Below are 21,575 nucleotides of genomic sequence, written 5' to 3' on the forward strand. Positions count from 1 at the left end.
CTGTGGGCCACCACTCTGCCGGGCCACTGCCCTACGGGACAGCACTCAACTACTCAGGGTAGCACTGGCTGCAGCTGCCGCTGGGACCCCCAGGGTGAATGACTGGGGCTTCCTCCCATCCCAGAGGAGGCTGACTGCGAGAAGGGAGAGGCAGTAACAGGGGAGAATGGGCAGGGACAAGTCCTCAGGGAGCTGGGCTTCGGAGGCTTGGGGGCCACCCCGCCACCCTGCAATGAGCTTTTCTAGGGGACGGGGGACATAACCCCGCAGGGGGCATGCTGGCTGGGGAGGTCAGGCCAACCTGGGCCTGAAGCCTCTGCTTGGCCACATCCTGGCCGGGTGACTGAGCAAGTCTCGGGACCTTGGGGCCAGGGCTGCCCAGGTGCACAGCCGTGTGAGGGTCAGACGGGACGAGGCCTTTGTGGGAACACTTAGCGCAGGTTGCCACGGACAAGTCTCAACACATGGCTGCTCTGCCCAGCGCCGCACGGATGTGGCTGGAGCCAGGGCAGGTCACGGAGGAGGGGCAGCACAGTGGCAGTCCGGACACCACACCCTCCCAGGGCACACCCACTCAGCTGCTCCGTGGTCTCTGGCCTCGGCCCTGGGGGACACTTCAGACCTGTGGCTGCACCAGCAGGGGCTGCTTGGGCCCCAAACTCGAGGCAGCCATGAGCAGGGCCCCACAATGCCCCCAGCTGCGAAAGGCCTGCGCCACCACGGGCCCCCAGCCAGGGCTTCTGCTTCAGGCTGACGCTTCTCTACAAGCAGCCAGAGGAGCGCGGCCTCCTCCTCACAGACCCACCCTGGGGTTGAACAGCACATGCTGATGAAGCAGCTTGGCCTTTATCTGCTCCACTGCTCACCACAGCCGAGTGCTCCGCAGGCTCAGAGCTCTTCATGCCTCAGTGCCTTTGCATAGGCTGTTCTCTTTGCACAGAAAGCCTTTTCCAACCTTTCTCTCCTGGGAACTCCTCAGCCCTCCAGGGCTCAGCCTAAACACCACCTCCTCTGTGAAGCCTCCAGAAGCTTGTCAACCCCGAGGCAGACCAGATCAGTGCCCCTTCATTCCTGCCCTGGGTACCCTGGTTCCCCACTGGGTTGGGAGCTCCTGGTGGGCAGGGCTGCACCCTCTGCCCGTGTCCTTGGCAGCCAGTACAGCATCTGGTGCCCAGCAACTGCTCAAGAAAAGTCAAACCAGGCTCTGGGACCAGCTCCCTTGCTCCTCTGAGATCAGGCTGCTGCCGGCCCGTTTGGCCAAAGAGACTCAGACACACGCGGGAACCGGGCAGGACCGAGCTTCCCGGCCGAGGCAGGCGGGGATCGAGGTCTCCTCTCCTTCACAAACTGTTCACAATCTGAGCGCCAAGCTCCACCATTCATAGGCAGCTTTGGGGGCTTGCCGGCTGCCTCCCCATCTCCCAAAGCAGAAACCAAAGTTAACAGGAGGGGTGAGCAAAGGGAAGGGAAGTGCAACCGGAACTGCAGGGAGAAAGGGACTTGTGGCTTCCATCTGCTGAGAACAAGATGTTTGGAGAACACGCACTCCTCAGCTCTGAGGTCTCCCAGCCAACTCACGGAGGGTGGGCCGCCGCTCTGCAGACGGGAGCCCACGGCTCAGCCAAACCTCAGAGGTGTCAGAGCCCCTCCTGCCCACCCACACCCTCTGTGCCCCCCTCTGACCCCCCGCTTCTCAGGCAGGCCTAGCATCCGGATGCCAACCTAGGACACAGCTACCTGGCCTCTTCCAGGGAGTCCCCTGCAGGCTCTGGGCAGCCAACTCCGCAATACTGATGGCAATATCTCAGACACGATACAATAAAGGTAACCAAATACCTGCCAGAAGGCCCTGTATTGGGAACTTCTGGCCTTATCTCCCTTTACCCCATCACCCCAGGGAGGAGGGGGGGGAAAATGGAGAGTCCGAGAGGGGACCCCTGCTTTGCCCCCCACTGTAGAGGCCGCTGGCCACACCCAGGCCCATCAGGGAAGGTCCTGGGGCCCTCCTTTGTTCTCTAAAGCTGGGGGCTTAATAAATAAGAGGATAACATCCAGGTGGGAAGGAACCTTCTGGGCCCCTGAGTCACACATGCTCATTTTAGGGGAGAAAAGCCAAGAACACAGAGACATGCCCCAGGCCACACCGAGGTAGCAGCAGGCTGGGAGCAGAACCCGGAACCCTGGCCCCAAGCCTGGCTCCCGGGACCTCCCAGGCTCCTATGCAGGGCTGTCCTCTGTCCTTTAAAGACAGCTGCCCCTGGAGGGCTGAGGTGTGCTGGCCCTGCCTTGAGGGCCACTCCCTCCCCCCACTCCGTGCCAGTTCATGCTGCCAGCTCAGGCTGCTTAGCCTCAGGGCTCCTGATCACTGCAGCGGGCCAAGCTGAGAGCCTGGTAGGGAGATCCCTGCCCTCTTGGCTATGCCCCCAACCCTGTCACTTAGAAGGCTCGGCCCATGGGTCACATTCCTTCCCCAGCTGCCCTGCCCTGCGCCTGCTCATAGGGGGAGCAGTGTGGCCAACGAACCAGACGTGCATTCATCAGGGACACTGGATGTCCCCTGGCACCCAGCCAGGAACTGCTGGGCTTCTCACCAGGCCAGGAGGGTTGGCGGGGGGCTAAGAAGCTAGCCCGCCAAGATCAAGCTGCGCCAGGGTCCCAAATGTCACCCCTGAACTTCAGCCCTGGTAGTCTGGACCCCAAGGGCCGCCAGTCCCTGCTATTCCAGCCTGGAGAAGTCAGCGGACAACTCTCCCTCCCGTTGGCAATAGGAAGGCAGGGGCTCTGGGGCAATCACCCAGAGCTGTACCCCCCGCCTCCAACCCAGCTCACCCCACGCGCCTCTGCTGTTGCCGCCTCCACAGGCCTGCTCAAGAGCACACTCCACATTTCTGTCTGCTGATTCTCCCCCAGACACCGTAACTGGGACACCTCTACCCTGCTGTCTGCTCAGCTGAGGGCCGCATGAGGGCCTGGGGCCTGGAGGGCCCAAGACATGCTGCAGGCCTCCACACTGCACACAGACGTGTGCCCATTCTTCAGGGAGGGAGCCCACAGTCCTCCCTTTCTCCAGGGGTCCTTGGCCCCTGGCTGGGTCACTGTGCGGGCCCCACTTCCTGCCTCTCAGCCCCCCACTGGTTCGCCCTGTCTGTGGATGGGGAATCAATGGCTTCTGTGTTCTCCAGAGGGAAGGCATTTCGCCTTGGGTGGGGGAGGGCAATCTTTCAGGGAGGCAGGGTGCAGCCCTGCTGTGCTCAGGACCCCGGAGGGCAACCTGCTCCTCCCATGTTGGGAACTGGATCTGCGCAGCTGGATGGAGAGCTGGGGTCACGGCAGGGGGAGGAGAGGAGAGCTCCGCAGGGACCTGTCCACAGCCAGCCTGGGTCCCCTCAGCTCCCTGCTGTGTTCCTGCGACTCTCCCCGTGTGAGTCGCTGTTCCCACCCAGACACCTTCGCAGACAACTCCTGCCTCGGCTGAGCCACAGCCAGGCCGGGGTGAGTCAGCCAGGGGAATCCCCACACCGGCACCCACCACTGGGTGACACTTCCGCTGACACCTACGGGAATGGGGCGCCCAGCCCCACCTAGCACAGGGTGAGAGGAAAACCCAGGCTCCCCGACACCCATTTCCTGCTCTTGGAGAGGGAAGCCTGGGGAGGGTGTGGGAGGAACCCGACGAGAACCCACGGGCCGGGCCTGAGCCCTGCTTCGGGGGCCTCTTTGGGCCTCTGGTCCCTTATCCTTGTCAGTGGGGGAGGAGCTGGGAGAATGTTGTGAGGGCCCTGCCAGTTTGTGCCTGGTGCCTGTCACCCCAGACATTGGGTGTCCTGCTTCCCAAGGCCTCAGTACCCCTAGGGTCTCACGGGGGGGCTGTGGGACCCCTGACCTCTGTCTCTGCCCAGGAACCCCCACTACGTGCTGCTCTGGACCCCAGGAAGGGCTGGGTCAAGGTCCTCCCAGGGAGGAGAGAAGAGGGGTGAAGAGGAAGACCAGGAGAGAACAGGCCTGAGAGCTTGAAAGGGGGACAGAAAGGACAGGCACAAAGGCTGCTCCCAGCAGGACATCCTGTCCCTCGAGAAGCCCAGCCAGGTCCCCACAAACCCGCCAGACCGGTTAGCGGCCACTTCATTGCTGCCGGCTGTCTGAGGGTGCAGGGGAGGGGGCTTGCGAGAACCGCCTGTGGCAGCTGCCAGCTGGCCTGTCTCATGGGACATGCCAGCCAGTGCCACTGCTGCATGCCACCCAACCCATTACTCCATGCCCTTGCAGCCTGACTCCTGCCCAGGTAGGGCAACCTTCTCAGTGTGGGTGAGGAGAGTGAGGGAAGGGTGATGTTGTGAGCACGCCCCACCTACTGCCTCAGGTGTGCTCCAAGATGGGGGTGGGGGAAGAGCAGACCTGGGTCTGGGAGTTCCAGCTGAGGCTTCAGACGTGCTCAACGGGGCCTCAAGGAGGATCTTAAGGCCCTTATAAACTTGACAGTGCAGAAGAGTGATGAAACCCACGCTCAGGCCAGCGAGCACAGAGCTACAATGCTGGGACCCATAGCAGTGACAGCTGCTCGGCCGGAGGAGACAGAGAAGGCTTCCTGGAGGGCATGGGCGGCTGAGCAGGAGTTCACCACCAGCAGAAAGCAGGGAAAGCAAGGGTCACTCACTTGCTCTTTTCTTTTTGTTTTTCTTCCCCCCTTCTTCCGCCTCCCCCACCCCCACACACACTCTGGTTCAAGCCTCTGTTTCTCAGTCTAGTTGTGTAGGACACAGCTCCCTGGCCCATGCCGGTGTTATGAGCCTTGCGCTCCCCACGGCTGAGGCAGTCGGTCGCCAGTCGTCAGTTGGCCACTCACAGCAGCTCAAGGCAGCTCTTGCCTGCTGCCAGCCACTCACGGTGGCGGCCGGCCACTCACGGTGGCACACAGCAGCCTGCGTCAGCACATAGTAGCCTGCCACAGCACACAGTAGCCCGCGGCAGCTCACGCCAACCTCCGGCTGCTCACGGCAGCCCAGCTCCAGGGAGAGCCGTTGTTCACAATCTTAGCTGTAGAGGGTACAGCTCACTGGCCCATGTAGGAATCGAACCGGTAAGCGCGGCGCTCCAACCGCCTGAGCCCCTGGGCCGGCCCTCACGCGCTCTTTTCCTCTCTCTCCCCTCACTCCTACACAAAAGCCTCCCAGAACCCTGGGGGCAAAAGCACCTCCCGGCCAGCACAGAGGCCTGCCCCCCTCACCTCTGCTGTCACAGAGCTCTGTGCTAAGCACCATCACTACCTCCCAACTCCTGTCTCTAGGTTGCTCGCAAAGCTGGTTTCTGTGGACTCCGTGGGCCAGGGAAAACACACTCGTGAGTGGACAGAGGGCCGTCAGGCTGCTTTTCTGGCATCACAAGCAGACACATGTGTGGTGTTACCTGGGCAGGTCTCCAGAGCCCCTCCATAGGCAGAGGAGACGAAAGCTCAAGTTCAGGTTGCCCCAGCCCCCAGCTTTGATCTTCCCCTCTCCATGGTTCAGGCAGGAAAGTTGGTGCTGGGAGAGATCCAGGAACCCATCTATTTCTTTGAAAGAAGACTGAAAAGACGTGACCACACAAATCCCATGGGTTTACGGAAATGGCTCTAAAACAAATGGCTTCAATGGATTTCTCCCACCCTACTTCCGCAATGAGCTACTCATCGGAAAAACGCAGCTCCAAGGGCTGGAGACTCAGATGGCTGGGGCCTGATGGACACGGGGTCTTGGCCACAAAGCCGGGCACGGAGCACGGGGATAAAGGCAGCTCCAGGCAGATGATGAGAAGAAGACAGCAGACCACAGGCAGTGCAGAGTTCACAGGAGGCCAGTATCAGACCAAGCAGCCTCTGCTACTGGTGGCCTACTCTCCTCTCCCTGCACCGGGGTCTCCCTCCCTCCTGCTCCTCCCTTGCCCTGGCCTGGAGGGCCTCGCTCTGACAGCTGCTTCTGTATACACGCTCCCTGGGCAGCTGGAACAGACAGGTGGGGTCTTCTTGGACAGCACATACAGCTGAGAAAACCAGGCAAAGGGACAAAGTGGGAAGGTATGTGATTCCCCAGGGTCTAGAGGTGGAAGGGCCCAGGGGAATCAGAGTTCAAGCCTCCTCGACTCCCTGAATCTAAGAGATGAAGAGCCTAAGCCCAGAGAGGTACACTGATATGCCAAGGTCACACAGCTATGGGCCCCTGCCCTGTCCTTGGGCGTATTCCAAGCCTCATTCGTTCAGCCATGACTTCCTGAGCACATCGTACATGCCGAGACTCTGGAACTGAGGTTTAGGCGCCTCGGTGACAGCCTGATGACAACTGAAGTCTGCCCCAGAGCCTTGTAGGCTGGGCAGGGGGCTTCGCATGCCTCTGCTCTCTCCGGCTTACTCTTTCCTCCTGTGCAAAGTGGAGGAGGTAGGTACCCTCGCCATCGCCAGGGAAGACTCAAAGCAGAGAGGAAGTGGGGGAAACAGTGTGGAACTCTTTCTCCCACTTCCTCTGGGGGACTGGGGAACAATAGGCAGAGCCCGGAGGTGAGGGGGATGGTGGTGAAGGTCACCCCAGCCGGCAGGTCGAGTGACAGGATCCTGGGAGTCGGGACCTGCCACTGCACCTGTGAGCTGAGGACCCTGGACCAGACATGTTCACCTGTGCCTACTTCTTTCTTCTTATTACAAAATACATGTTCTCTATAGAAAATAGAAACAAAACAAAAAAAGAGAGAGAGAAAAGGAAAGAAAACGGAAAACGCCTGTGATCCGTCTAGGAAAATTATTAACTATCAACATCTGTCTCGTCTTTTCCTTCTGTCCAAATATGGGAGTATTCTTCACCTACCGCTCTATTTCACTGAGCTCGAGAAAGTAAACATTTCTCTTCATTAAACATTTTTTCCAGCCCAATCTTCCCTCATTATTGGAGAGAATAGCCCACGTGCATGGTGTACGTGAGTTTATTCGAATGGTTCCCCGCTGGTGGCCATTAGGCTATTTCCCTCTTCTCACCGAGAAAATCCCGGCAACTGGGGGGTCCCCAGATAGACCACGATGGAGCTTGGGGCTCCTGATGCCCATCTAGCACTGGCTTTCCCCCACAGACGCAAAGCTTTATGCACAAGGGGGGTGGGGAGGGGCACTCAGCTCTCAGGCAGTGATGACTCCCAGTGGCTTACACTTAAATAGGCAGTGAGGAGATGGAAAATGCAGATTCCTAGGCACCACCCACAAATTCTGGATGGGTTGGACCAAGAGGGCCCAGGACCCTACATTCTGAGCGAGCCCCACCCGGGCCAACCCCAGGAAATCCTGATGCTAGGGATACACTCAGAAAAGCCTTGCCCCAGAGGTCAAACCCCAGCAGGGCTTCTCCTACCTGAGAGAGCAGAGGCAGTGCCTCAGAGCTGGTTCTGCTGCAGATTCCTGGGTTCCACTCCCAGAGACTCTGCTTTAGAGTGGGAAGAGATTCTACGTATCTAACCCGTTCTCAGGTGACACTGCTGGTTCATGGGCCATACTCTGGAGTGCTAAACTAAAGCCATGTGGACACCGTGGGCAGGCGTGGGCAGGTGCAGCTGATGGGCACTTTACCAGGACAGAAAATCACAGCCAGCACTTAGTACTTCCTATGGCTCAAATGCTATGCCCTGGCCTCCTGAGGTGTGGCCTGTGAGCCAGGTCACTAGGAGCTGATCTGGGTCCCCCTCCAGCCTGAATGGGAATCTGTAAGGGCAAGTTCCCGGGTGATCTGTCTCCCCGTTAAGGAAGCACTATGCTGAGTCCTTGATGCCCGTCACCCCATGTCCACACTCCCAGCACGCCTCAGAGGCAGGTCAATGAGCCCTCTGATTACACAGGTGGGAAGTGCAGCTGAGAGGTTAAAGGACCTGGGTAAGGTCTCACAAGTGCCAGCAGGAGCTGCCACAGGAAGCCAGCTGGACGGCTCAGAGGCCCCCATCACAACACCTCCTGCGGTTTCCCAGTCACTCCCTGAAATCACTCCTCCAGGTGGGCTCTGAGATGCGACCTCAGAGACAGGGAGGCAGGCCAATGCTCTGACGCTCTCCTGGGAAGCGGGGGACCCGGAACCTACCCTGCTCGCCGTGTCCACGCCTGTGCTCTTTCCCTCCTGGCCCAGTCGGCTGCTGCTCGGAGCCAGAGCACAGGGCCTGGGTGGGGATCCCGCCTCCAAAGCCTGCAGGCTCTGCAGACACAGTTGGGGGGCAGGAAGTGGGAACTGGAGCAGAGGAACCAGGAGCTCAGTTTGGTCTGAGGACATTCTTTTTTCGCAGCCAGACTCAGTTCTGTGTGCCTTTTGAAAGGAAGCAGAGAATAGCTGTGCTCAGCCCAACAAGGCCGGCCTCTTTCAACCTTCCAGTTGCTGCCATTTGCAATTACAACTTCAGAGGGTTCCTATAATTTATACATCCCAGGATGCACTGCTCCAGCTGCTTTATGATGGGAGTTCATTACTCCATTACGGTTAAACTTTTATAAAGTACTGAGCAGATGGTGGGCTGAGTGCCCGGCTTAGTTACCGCTGCCGGAAGCCTGCTGAATGGGGTTCACCTGGGGAAAGGAGGGGGTCAGGCTCTCTAAAGGGGCCAAGAAATGGAGAAGGCGGCTCCAGAGAACAGGCTCTCCATTAGCCGTCTATTAAACTACACTGGAGAGCAGGCTGCCAGCAAGGATGACAATCTGCAAGAGCTCAACATTACTGGCGGGGGCCCGTGGGGTGAGAAGAACAATCCAGTGTGCGCTTGAAAGCCGCCTGCAAGGTGCAGGGTCTGAGGAGGTGGCCATAAGCCACAGACGACCTACACGTAGGGAATGACAGATTTCCTGGGGGGGACAGAGGGGCTGATCCTCTCAGTACCAGGTGGTCAAAGGAGGCCTTCCTTTTGTAGGAACCTCTTTTTCCGTGGCTTACAGGGTCCCCCAAGGTGGGGGAACAAGAAGGAATACCCCCAGACCAGGGGCCGGACAGATGGGGTCCTGAGACCTGCCTGCCAGCTGCAAATATGTGACCTCTAGCAGGTTCCTTCAGATCTTCAAGGAAGCTGAGGTCCTAACCTGTCACTCTGCTGTAACACACAAATGCGTCCTTCCTCGAGGTGGGTGGGCATTGCCCTGAGCACAGAGCCTCGAGCCGGGTGAGTGGCCGCGGAATGGTCACTGTCACTATCCTTCCTATGAAATCAGTTACTACACATAACAGCCCTTAGAAGGTGCCTGGCAGGGAGGACGGCACTGGCAAGTGTCCGCTATTGTCGCTGTTGTTACATTGTAAACTGTCTGTTACATGTCAGTCACTAACTCAGGAACTCCCCGAGGACCAGGTGGTAACTTCTCTCTTATTATTCCTAGTTCCAGGCACTGAGTCCCGCACCGAGGCCATGCTCAATACACTCCCCGAGAACAAGTGGACGGGAGATTACAAGCGGCAAGACTATTTTATTCTCTGCTGCTCAGTCTGGCCCCAGTCTGAGGGAAGGTGTCAGAGGGAGACCAAGTTCTTTTCAAAGGTATGACACCAAAACAACCTCTTGAGAAAAATTTCTTGACATCCGAAGAGGAAAGAGACTCCACATGTGTCTGTTTTTTCTGGCTCTGGGACACTGGGGTGGACTCTGGCCTTCTCTTCTGCATGTCCCTGGTACCGAGAAGGCCGTGCTGTGCCTGGGACCTCAAGCCTCAGTTGGGGCTTTGTGGACTGCACAGGTTGGGTTCCCCAAGGCCTCCAGCCAGGCCCCCCTTGGAAGCGCTGGCTGGCCCAAGTGTTTCTATAGTCACCGGAGACGCTGCCCTGGCTGACAGGCTCCCAGGGCTGCAGAGGACACGACAGGAGGGTCTCTGGATTGTTCCCGGCGGTGACAAGTCCTGACCCCTCTCTGGTGATGCACAGTCTGACTCAGTCTAGGGGAGCTGGAGGGGCCGAGGGGCTGCTGCCTGGCGCGAGAGGGTCAGAGCGGCGCTGAGGAAAGACACTGGCTTCCCCCAAAGGCCTCAGGGAAGGAAAAGGGAGACAAAGAAAAGGCAGCCGGATGGAAGAGGTGCCAAAGGGAAGGAAACCAAAGTAGGACAGGAACCAAAAGGAGCTGGGGGGCTGGGGACCAGCCTCAGAGAGGTGGGGTGGGACAGGATAAGATACCAGAGGGACACTGCGACAGGAGTGAAGGAAGCCAGGGGTCAGCCTGCCCGCAGCCTGGCGAGGAGGGGACACAGCCTCAGGAAAGGGAGCGTCCTCTTAGTTTAGCACCTGCCTGGGGCTGAAAGAAAACTGTCCAGAGAAATAATCCCGGTAATTAACAACAAAATAGCAGGTAACATTTACTGAGCACCTGTGTTGTTCTTGGCACTGAGCGGAACTTCCAAGGTGGTGTCTCACGGGATCCCAACAGCAGCCTAGTGTGCCATATTCCATTAGATCCCCCATTTTAGAGATGAGGAAACTGAGGCTCCAGGAGGTTAAGTGACTTGCCCAAGTAGTAGTGGACGCCAAAGAAGCGCCATCTTTACGTTCTAATCCATGTCTGCAGGCCTATGCTATGCTGAATTTAAAGAGAGAGAGAATGAATCAGAAGTAGATGATCACAGGGACTCGAATGTGGCATGGTCTTGGAGACAGGCAGTCCTGAGTGGGTGATGTGGGCAGGTGCTGACTGGGCCCTGCGCTGACACTGCAAAGGCCGGGACAGTCCCCACCCCCCCAGCCACTGGGCCTCCTAGGGCTGCCCAGAAACGGCAGCGGGACAGCTGTCCCAGGGCAGTGTAGGAGCTTGGATGAAGTGGGAGTTGGCTAAAGGGCGTGCCAGGGGAGCCTGATGTAATCCCCGCCTGCAGAAGGCGGAAACTTGGGAAGTGAAACAAAACGTCCCAGCAGCCGGGCCACAGATTTCCAACAGCAATGCCAGGCATACCTCACCCCAACCCACAGTCTGAGGCCTCTGCCCTCTTCTTCAGGGCCCTGGGGGCACCCTGGCAGCACGCGTCATGCTCTCTGGGCCCAGCCCCACGAGGAAACGTGCTCGGAGTAAAGCTAATGAGAAAGCAGAGGATTCCTAGCCAACGCCCTGGGAACCCTGCCATCGAGAGGCTGACAGTCTCCCCGCTTTCCGGAACAACAGACGCAGGGCTCACCTCTTCACCAGGCTTTCTATGTATTTTGAGGGATGAGGGGAGGTCCCGGCGGCTGCTTGGTGAACTATCTTTCCTCAGCTAACACAGCCTGAATTGACCTAGTTAGACTGTCCAGGCATGTGGGAGGTGAGAGGGGTGGGGCCCAGAACCCCAGAAGCCCTTTGCACTTCTACACACCCCAAGGCCCCAGGGCAGCAGGGATAGCCTCCGAGGACCCAGACACGGAGCAGCCAACCAGACACCAGACTGGGGCCTGGCACCCACTCTAGGAATCTCCTGCCCAGCTCCTCGTCCAACAGGGTCCTCAAGCAAGTCCTCGCTAGCTAGCAAACCACAGAATTCACTAGGCCGTCCGGGCAGTTCAGAGGGTAGGTGCAGATGCCCAGGCCTGGATTTATGTGCCTGGCCTTAAGCATGCCTGGCCTTCATGCCAGCTCTTGAATCGCATACACAAGCAATTCTAACCCTCAATCAGCACACCGTTGAGCATGGGGATAGTCAGGGAAGAAGAGAAAAGAAATACCACTGTTGCTCTTATACAAACGGGGCAACTGAGGCTCAGAAAGACCCAGTGACTCGTCTGAAGTTGCTCAGCAGAGTCAGGGGTAGAATCCAGGCCAGGCACCCTCCTATGCCTGCTGTCTCCCTACAAGGATCATCCCGTGTGAGTGGGCACTCCTGGTCCCGACAGCAAAGGAGGGGGCCCAACGCAGGCTAACAGTTCAGGCCAGACAGGTGAAAGAGGATGGGCCAGCGGGTAAACACACAGATATCTGATGAGCACTCAGGCCAAAGCGATGGAGAAAGAAGGGAATCACCGAAGAATCAGATAAGCGCCCTCATTCTCAAGGCCACTGGGCTCCAAATCCTGGCCCTGCCACCTACTAGCTGAGTGCCCGGAGCACGATCCTAAACCTAATCTATAAAATGGGTTAACAGCGCCTGCCCCTTGGGGTGGCTGTGAGGGTTCGATGAGCTGACACATGAAAAGCGCTTGGCACGGCACCGGGCATCTGTGCTCAGAAGTGCTATTTTGCTGTTATTGTTAGTCTTCAGTGATGGATTAGAGAGGAGAAGAGGCCACCGACGTTTAACAACACACACACTCTCAGGGGGCACCGGTGCTACGCCCCCCGATAATGTTAGATAGGACCGTCCTGGGGTTCGGTGCAGCAGGAAGAAAGGCGTCATGGGAGAGGTGGGCTGTGTGGGGCTTGGGTTGCGAGCAAAGGCTCCTAGTTTAAACCCCAGCTCCTGCCTACTTGTGGTGTCTTTGGGCGGGTAATTCAACCTTTCTGAGCCTCCTGTAAGACAGGGGTTGGAGGGATGGGGGAGCAGAGGGAGTGCCTGTTGCCAGGAGTAAATGAGATCCTACATACACTGTGCAGAGGGGTTTAGTGCCTCTGCATTCACAAAATGGAAACTATTATTATTACTGTTATTTTGTGGCTCAGCAAAGCCTCTGGAAATAGACACCCTGGGGCCTTCCCAGGCCCCCAAACCTGAAAGGGTTTGATACATGCCAAGTGCAGGGCTCTGTCCTGGGGGGTGGGGATGGAGGCGGGTGGGGATGGCGAGGGCCAGAGGTGCAGCCCCACACGGCTGACCCCACTGCATGGCCTGCCCAGCAGGAGCAGCCATGTGCTGGGAGGTGCAGGGTGGAGTATGGAACGAAGGGGCATCAATAATAAATTAACCTCAAGTAAGTCCAGGAACATCAATCATAAATTAATTAAATGGCTCCAGGAGAGGCAACAACAAGGGGCCTCTTTGGGACGAATGCCTCACCTTACACGGCCATGTGCCACCCTCCCCCACCCCGCCCTGCAGGCTCTGTGGCTGGGATCATTTCCAGGTGCTCTAGGAATTGGTCCTCAGGAGCAGCTCCCAAAACACAGGTGGAGACAAGCCCTCTTCCCCTGCCAGCCACCCCCAGCTCAGAGAACTTTCAAATGCTGAAAGGGTTTTGATGAAACTTCCCAGAATAGTAACCTCCTGGGCTGAACTCAGGCAGGCGAAATTTCAAGGGGTAATTTGGTGAGGAAATGATCAAATGCCTGGAAATAAGTGTTAGGATCACTGGAACCCCCTCGGTGGGTCCTCGGGGATGAGAACAGCCTTGCGGGCAGCGTGAACAGCCTCCTGGGGATTCCTGAAAGCCTCCGCTCACATTCCTGGCCTGGAACCCGCAGTCAAAGCAGCTCAAAGTCAAGTGTGGGAAACGCATCCCAGGCTGGACTCCGAGGCCCTGCTCCAATTCCGGCCTTACCTCCAGGCCCTGGTGGTCTCTCCCTTGGCCTCCCCAGGCAGCCACTTCAAGCCCTCCGCCCCTGGCACCTGCTCTAACCCCCAGATGGCCTCCCCCCTGCTGTCCCCCTGTACCCTCTGGCGCCTGCTGCTGGATGTCTCTCCCTGGGGGCGCCGGCACCCACACTCTCACTCGGAACACTTCAGTGACTTGCCCATGTTCTCCACAGACCAAACCTTCAGCTCTGCAGCCGTGGCTCTCGGGGACCCAGCCCCAACTCGCTTTTTCAGCCTTAGTGTACATTGCTTGCATTTTGTCACCTGTGCACCTGACACTCAAGCCAGAGCAGAAGCGGTGGTCAGCGCCTTCCCTCCCCAGACACATCCCCTGCTGCTGCCATTTCCTCTATAATCAGCTGGATGGCCCAGGGCAAAGGCCATCCCACCCAAGTCTCCCCTGATCTCCCTCGTTCAAATCATTCAACCTCCTTTGACCTTTGGTGGCCCCACCTCTGGAAACGGCAGCACAGACCTTTAGGTCCATCTTGCAACTTCTCCATACATTTTGAACACCCTGATGGCAGAATCTACACCTTATCTGCTCTGGAGTGATCAAGTCATCACCACGTCCCTCACTGACACCAACCCCCTGTAGGTGCTCAAGAAATAACTGTCCACTGAATCTGAGTGCAAACAGTGCCCAGGAGCCAAGAGAGCACTCTTGTGTATGATTCTGTTGACAGATATGCAAGATTCCATCCATGCCAAGGGTAGGGTGGAGCTACTTCTCCTTATCAAGAAAAGGGACATGACCTATTACATCTTCCCCGCGAATGTGTGCAGATCATAATGTAACTGCCTTTCTATGGAAAAGAATTTGACTGCAAGAGCAACAACACTGGCTGAGTGTCTTGCTTTCACCACGATCTCTCCACTCACCCGGAATTATTAGCTCGTGGGATTCTTAAAACCACCTGCTGGGAGGTTTTACTGTCCCCATCTTACAGATAAGAAAACTGAGGTATCGAAAGGTACCAGGATTCAGATCTGGGTCTCACTCCAGAGTCCCAAACGGGAATGCCCATGGGCTACAATGCTATCTTCTGTCACCGGGGTGGGGGGTGGGGGCCTGTCCCCAGCTGAATTCCAGGTAGGCTTGAGAAGGTGCGTGGAGGCAGGCATGTGTGAACACGCACGGGTGTTTTGAGAGCCACACCACCGGCCCGGGCTCCCTTCTAAGGAATACTGAGAAAGCAGAAAGGCTCCTCTTGTAAGAATCACAACAGGAGATGTGAAATCTGCCCTCCCACCCCTTCAGAACTAGAAGGCGGCCTCCCCCTCTGCTCCCACTGTTCTCTCTGCTTCTCTGAGCCCAGGAACGCCCTGCTCCACACACCCACTGACACCAGGCCAGCCAGACTCAGAAGCCCACAAGTTCCCACTCCACCAGGCACTCCACACCCCCTCAGCCCTCACTTCCCACAGAGACATTATGGGCACACGCGGCTTCACACACGTGTAATCCCTGGGCAGCCCTGTGGCAGTGACAGCCCCAAACCCAGCTCATGTCAGCCATGATCTCGTGGAGGACGTGGGCATTCCTACCAAGTGGCCACAGCGCTCCTCTCCACGTCGCCAGCTTCCTAGACCCCCTTCCTCAGCGGCCAAGAGGTCCCCCGGGTCAGGCGGTTTCCTGGGTCTTCCTGGCCTACACACATACTCCTGCCCATTCCAGCCCAGCCAAAGTTGGTATCTCAAAGGAGAACAGAAAATCAAGATAAACAGTTTTCAGCCTTGCCCACTGGGGAAGTAACCACATCCTGCCATGTCCTGGGCTGGCGGTTCTAAAAGATTTATCTTCCTCTGACCACACGTTCATTGATATTTCCCCCAGCGCTACTTGCCTTGTCCACCAGAGTGTAATGTAAAGCTATTCCAGTAAGAAAATGAACTCAGGTGGAGCTCTGGGCCAAAAGGCGATTAAACCCTGAGGTCCCCACTCTGGTCCCAGGAAGAAGGGCTGGGTGGAGGAGTGGCTTCTACCAACAGGCTGTGCCTTCAGCCGTGGCCGGCTCGTCTGGGGCTCTCAGCTCTGGTCCAGAAGCCTCTGTCCCACAGATGCCCAATTCCCTGGCACCCCCGAAGCAGAGCAGCTAGGCACCATGATTTATGAGTTGAGGAAGGAAAGGTTGCCAGGAGCTGAGTTAAGCAACTTTTGGAGAAACATGGACAAAGAAATAGGAATAGGATTGAGGATCAGAGTTGAAAAAAAAAATCTCAGCTCAGAGCCACTTGCCCTTAACGTCCACTACTACGTTAGGAGCCCCTGCGGCAGCTGAAATCGGCTCAAAATCAGCACCTGTGCACAATGACAAGCGGGAGTGACCGGCTGGCCTCCCTACTGCCTCCAACCCCAAGGACTCGCGGACTCGGAAGAAAGCTCAGTACTGCTTCTGGGTAACAGAGACCAACGCCTCCTCTCTGATCTGCCCCAGCCGTCACCCAGCTCTGCTGTGCAGAGTCCCAGCATCCCAATCAGATGGCAAGGCGTGGTCCCAGCATCCCAATCAGATGGCAAGGCGTGGCTGCAAAGGGCTCCTGGAGCCCAGCACCGTAAGGCTGAGCCACACATCAGAACAAACAGGCGGAGGTGTGGACGGTGACCCTAGGGGCCATGAATGCTAAATATTCACAACAGGGAGGCCTGAAGCTTCCTCTTAAAGGACTTGCACTTAGGAGGGCTTTCCAAGCCGGAACTGAAGTGCTGGCAATTCCTGGGGTGGCAGAAAAAGCACTGCAGGGAGTGCGTGGGACAGGCCTCGGTCGCCCCTCCAATGGACCTGGGAAACAAACAGCCAAGGAAGCGCTTGCAATGCCAGGCAGTGTCCAGGTGGCAGCCACTGGGCAGGGCAAGTTCCATAGCATGGAAAGGTCAATTTACCAACCAGGGCCTGGCAGGGCCATGACCTCCTTCTACCCACATGGCTTGACACTGCAGCCTGGACACAGGGCAAGAACTTTTTGCTTTGGGAGCAAGCTTTTAAAATGGGTCACTGGCTAAGGCAGACACTCACATGGAATGCTCGAGAATGGATTTGACAGAAACAGGCCTTCCAGGGCAAAGCCTCCTAGCTGTGCGGGTCTGTAATTGAGACTCTGCAGCCGGTTGTCAGGAACTAGGCCCCCAGTGGCAGCGAGCACAGCAATTCTTCCCTCATCTTCCCCACCCGGAAGGTCCTGCAGATGGCAGTGGGCCCATGTTGGGAGAGATGCTCTGGGGAATTCATGCCACACCTGTCTGCCCTCGAAGGGCCCCTTTGAGGGTGCCCACCGCCCCTTCTTCCTGCCCACGTGTCTGAGGGCATCCCTTCGGTCGCCCAGTCCTCCTGCCATGCAGCCTCAGCCTCTCTCACTGGACCACACGGCCCCAAGTCCACGCTGGTGGCTCTGACCCACTTTGCTTTCCTCAGGCCACAGCCTCAAAAACGCTAATGTGACTGCTCCCCACCCCCCATGCTCAGAACCCAGAGCCAAAGGAAATTCTCAAGAGAACACACACACACTTCCAAGCCTCCCTCCCACACAGGTACCCCAGATGTGTCAGCCACAGACACCTCCCAGCCCCGCGTGGACCTCAAGAGGCGTGTCTGCCGCTGAGCAATGGGCCTCTTGCTCAGGCCACTCCTGCAGGACTTCATGGTGGCTGTGGCCATACTCGGGACCGTCCTCGGGAGACCTGGGACCTGGTTCCAGCTTAGCAGCTGACTCACACTGTCAACAGATCCCACTTTTCCCAACCAGGAGCCTTTACATTCAGGGCCTCTAATTCCCTGTGACAGGCCCTCGACCTTCCGGCTGTCTTCCTCCCTAATCACATTCCATGCCTCCATTTCCTCCCACCTCTCACCCTGGGCTCTTTACCTGATGAGAATCCCTGACCTTTGCACAGCCTTTCACTGTTTACAAAGGATTTCCATGTGCACCATCTCCTTTCACCCTCTCTGACCACCTTTTCACATGATTCTGAAAGGTAACGTCACCTGCTCAAGGTTACACAGCCAGGATTAGAACTCAAGTTTCCTAGCTCCAAATGCACTGGACAACACTCCAGCTTTAAGGAACCTCAGCAGCATCTCCAAGCACCCACCTTGGCATGAGCTGCCACCCGCCACCCTCGTGCCGCCACCCTCAACACTCTTTCTGAATTCCTAAAGGCCTCCCCCAGACCCAGCCCAAGCTCACCCCATTGGTTCTTCCGCCCCAATTCCACTTGCCTAAGAAATCCACAAAGATTTCCCGCACATCTTAAGATTTCTCTGGGGGGTCTACAAATTGCCCCTTTACGAAGTACACGTGACTCTGAGTGAGACCCTCACCTAAAGCTTCCCAAAGGTGGGGACAGATGCAGTCCTAGCACATTCCCAGTGGCTGCAGACTCGTCTTTCAAGCATTGCCCAAGCGATCCTCTGGACCCAAAGGCTTCCGAGCATCAAAGAAAAGGGGCAACTCCCAGACACTCCGGGTGAACCATCAACCAAGGAGAAGGCTGGGCCAGTGACTACAGATAGATGGTGCACCACACCTCTCCCAGCCCGCGACCCCCCAGCCCTGCCCGTTTCTCATGACACCTACAGAGGTAGTGATCACCGCTGAGAACCACCCACCTCCCTTCTTCCCTAAAGCTGGACGAATTCAGGAGCCCAGGTCAATGCCAGTACCCGGACAGGTGTCTGTCTGAGCCACTACCAGCGTCCTCATGGTGGAAGCATCTGCTGGTGTCTCTTTCATGTCCATTATAAAGGACACCAACCTTCTCCCCATCTTCTGCCTTCCTCAGTCCAGTGCCCCCAGCAGGCATAAAGGTGGGGCCGGCCACAGAGGCAGTGCCCCTCAGCCTCACCAGAGCGGGAGGATGGGCATAAACCCTCCCCATCCACCAGGGTCTGAGGGCCATGGATTCTCCCCTCACAGCGCCAAGCAGCCCCCCTGCACCGCGCTGCGCCAGGGCAGGAACTCCAGCCATGCTGAGGACACCAATTCTTCAAGCTCCGGGTGCCATCACTCCAGACCATGCCCAGGCCAGAGCCATCCAACACCCTAGCAGCAATGGCATCACTGCCTCACGCCCATGCCAGGGGCACCACCATGCGCCCATGAGCTGCTGGCACCGCCACCTCCGGGCCAGTTCGAGTGCGGTGCCCACCACCTAGCTGCACTGAGGGCTGCACCCGCCTCACACCTGGGCGGCCACCACCGCACCAAGGTGTCAGTGAGTGTTCTGACACCCGTGTCAGAAAAACCACGCTGCCTGTGCCAGACCCACGCTGCCCACGCCCGTGACATGGGTGTCACCATCCCCACGCTGCTGCCAGGGGCTCCACGGAGCTCACACCTGCCACGGGCGCGCGTGGCAGCCGCACCTCCGCCCGCGGACCCGTCGGGCCGGCCACCGCGCGCACCGGACCCTGCCCCGCGGGCCGCGCCGCTCGCTCAGCGCCCGCGCCCGCGGCCCCCCTTACCTCCAGCCCGCCGCAGGGCTCGGCCCGCCGCCGCCGCCGCGGCCGCCACCTCCATCCTGGGCTCCCCAAGGCCCCAATTCACTAACGCCGCTTCCGCAGGGCGCCGGCGCCGGCGCGAAGGCCGCCTCCGCCCCCCGGGGGACGCTGCGTCCTTTACGTAAACCCCTCTCCGCCGCCAGCGGTGACCATGGCGACGATCGTGGGGTGGCAGCGCCCCCTAGTGCCAGGGAGGAGAGCGGCGCCGAGGCCGCAGCAAGCGGAGCCTTTCGCCCGCGCCGGCCCCGCGCGTGGGGGCGGTGGGCACTGGCTCCCGGAGCCGCCGGGGCTCGGTGGGAGGCCGGGAGAGGCAGGACGGGTCGCACTGCCTGCGGGGAAGGGAGGGTCCTCATTGCCCCTCCTTCAGGCCCCGTGTGACCAGGCTTAGCGTGGGAGAGGCAAAAAAGCAAGAAGGATCACCAGAGGACTGGTTCATTTGTGGGGAGGAAAGGGAGAGATGGGTTCCACCTTCCCGGGGTGACTGAGCGCTCCTGGAGGGATCCGAGCACTTTTTCATCATCTGTGTCTGCCCCCCACCCCACCCCACCCGGCCCCATACCCCCACAGTGCCCAGCATCATGCCTGGCGTCCAAAGGAGCACTGGGTCAATGTTGGATTCCTGGTAAGTGAAGAAAATCGCCCCTCCTGTTCCGTCTTACACACGCGCATTCATTCAAGCTGTAGGTCACCGAACATACCTTTCCTGAGAGAGTACTGCTCTTGAGCTGGGAGCACTGCGGATTGTGCTTCGCGGAGACAGTAGGTGGACGCGAAGACAAAAGCGGAACCCAGGCCCTGCCCTCATGGAGCTCAGTCTACGGGCACCAGACAATCACAGTACAGGGTGCTTGTGTGGGAGCTAAGCAGAGAGGGCTGACAGAGCTCTCAGAATGGGGCACTTAATCATCTTAGCGATGACCCAGCTGCAGTAGAAATTCGTCAGAAGCGAAAAGGGGAACAGCATGTTTCAGCTGGGGAAGTGCCTCTAAGATGTTCTCGGGGCCCTGTTGTCAACCCCAGAAAACAGTCGTGAGCAGCAGATCAGGCGAGTGAGAGCCACAGTGGGGCACACGGAGCTGTAAAAGAGCTCAGCCTGAGCGTTCTCTGAACATTTGGGTTTAAAGTGAGACCCCGGTCCAGGGTGGTCTTCCCCTCTGTGGAAGCAGGTAGGAGCGACTTCTGGAAGGAGTTCTGTATTACCTGTGGTTATTTTCAACTTAAACTCCTGCTTAAGTTAAAAAAAGAAAAAAAGAAAGAAATTCGGGAGTGGGGATACAAATACTGGGTGGGATACCTCAGTGGATTCGAGGAAGCATTGCACCCTCCCAGCCTCAGGGACGGCAGGGATGGGGGGAGAGGTTTAAGGACTGACTGCCGCAAGACAGTTTAGGGACCTTCTTTTTAGATCATTGCACTTAATCAGAATCAAAACGGCCAAACTTAACATTCCTTGGTTCAAAGTTCTAGATTCCCAGAAGAAAAAATCTCATTGGTCCAGCTTGGGCCATGGGCCATTACATGGAGGAGGTACCATGTAATGCAAACATGTCAGCCCACTCTTCCATTATGGAGGAGGAGAAAACGACCTGAACAGGTACTCCAAAGATTGTCTACTACATTGCACCTCTTAGCTGCCGCCTGCACACAAATTCACACATGTGTACACACACACACACACACACACACACACACACACACACCCTTCTTTCCATTCATTCAAACAAGTTCTAATAGTCCATGTTCACCCACCTCCAAATCGGCTGTCATGATCAAAACCCAAGTCCGAGATCTTTTAGGTGATGTTCATTTCTCCTCAAGTACTACATTGATTCCAGCCGGGAACTTAACAACCGAATTAAAGGGTACATTTAACTATCAACAACATATCCTTTGAACCCTTGCTACTCAAAGTGTGACCTTAGCCCCACTGGGGAGCTTGTTAGAAATGCATAATCTCAGGCCCAAGAATCCCAGCTGGTTAACAAGATCCCCAGGTGATCTGTATGCACATTGACTTTGAGAAGCACTGCTGTTAATTGGGGGAGAGGAAAGATATGAGAAATGTTTTTTTTACTTGCGATGATTCCTATTTAAGAGGAAAAGGGGGGAGGAGTTCATTATTTCATCTTTAGCAACTCTAGTAACCAGCAAGGAAATCTGTGTGGAGGCTGCAGTCTTTATTTTTGCAGCTGGTCACAATCTCCTAAAAGGTGTTTATGACTTCCTTCCTCTAATTCCTTATTCCATGTTCCACTTGCCTCCTGCATCTCGTTTGGCCGGGATTCTTCACCTGGTGGACTGACCTGCATGGTCATCCTCGAGGGCCTGAGGCCGTGGGGATCCTGGCTATAAAACATCACAGCAGGTATCATCTGTAGTTACCACTGGGCACGATGATGTAGGAGGTATTCCGGGGAGACCCTGGGTTCCACCCATGCCGTGTGTGTGTGTGTGTGTGTGTGTGTGTGTGTGTGTGTGTGTGTGTCTGATGAAGATTCCCACATGGCCAGGTAACCGTCTATTTCCAATTCCGTGGAACCATTATTGTGCCTCCTGGTTGAAATTACCCTCCCTTCAGTTCTAAAACTACCAGACAATCAAAACCCAGAGTTGCTTGAACAGGAAGCAGACAGCAGACACTTCGA

The 21,575-nt window shown here is 57.2% G+C and overlaps 1 protein-coding gene across 2 annotated transcripts in view; it reads right to left on the minus strand.

The window, feature by feature from the left end:
* The window catches only part of DAGLA (diacylglycerol lipase alpha), a 61,515-nt gene extending 42,485 nt beyond the window's left edge, over positions 1 to 19,030 (minus strand). The window contains exon 1 of one of the 2 annotated variants that reach the window (XM_081062984.1): positions 18,895 to 19,030. The gene's annotated coding sequence lies outside the window, so the exon portion shown is untranslated. Of the gene's footprint in view, positions 1 to 8,081; positions 8,208 to 18,894 lie in introns of those variants that run through there. The other variant, XM_081062986.1, reaches the window with a different exon arrangement.
* Positions 19,031 to 21,575: the final 2,545 nt, after the last annotated feature.

Source organism: Rhinolophus hipposideros, assembly GCF_964194185.1.
Source record: "Rhinolophus hipposideros genome assembly, chromosome: 10".
In the NCBI taxonomy this organism is placed as follows: Eukaryota; Metazoa; Chordata; class Mammalia; order Chiroptera; family Rhinolophidae; genus Rhinolophus; species Rhinolophus hipposideros.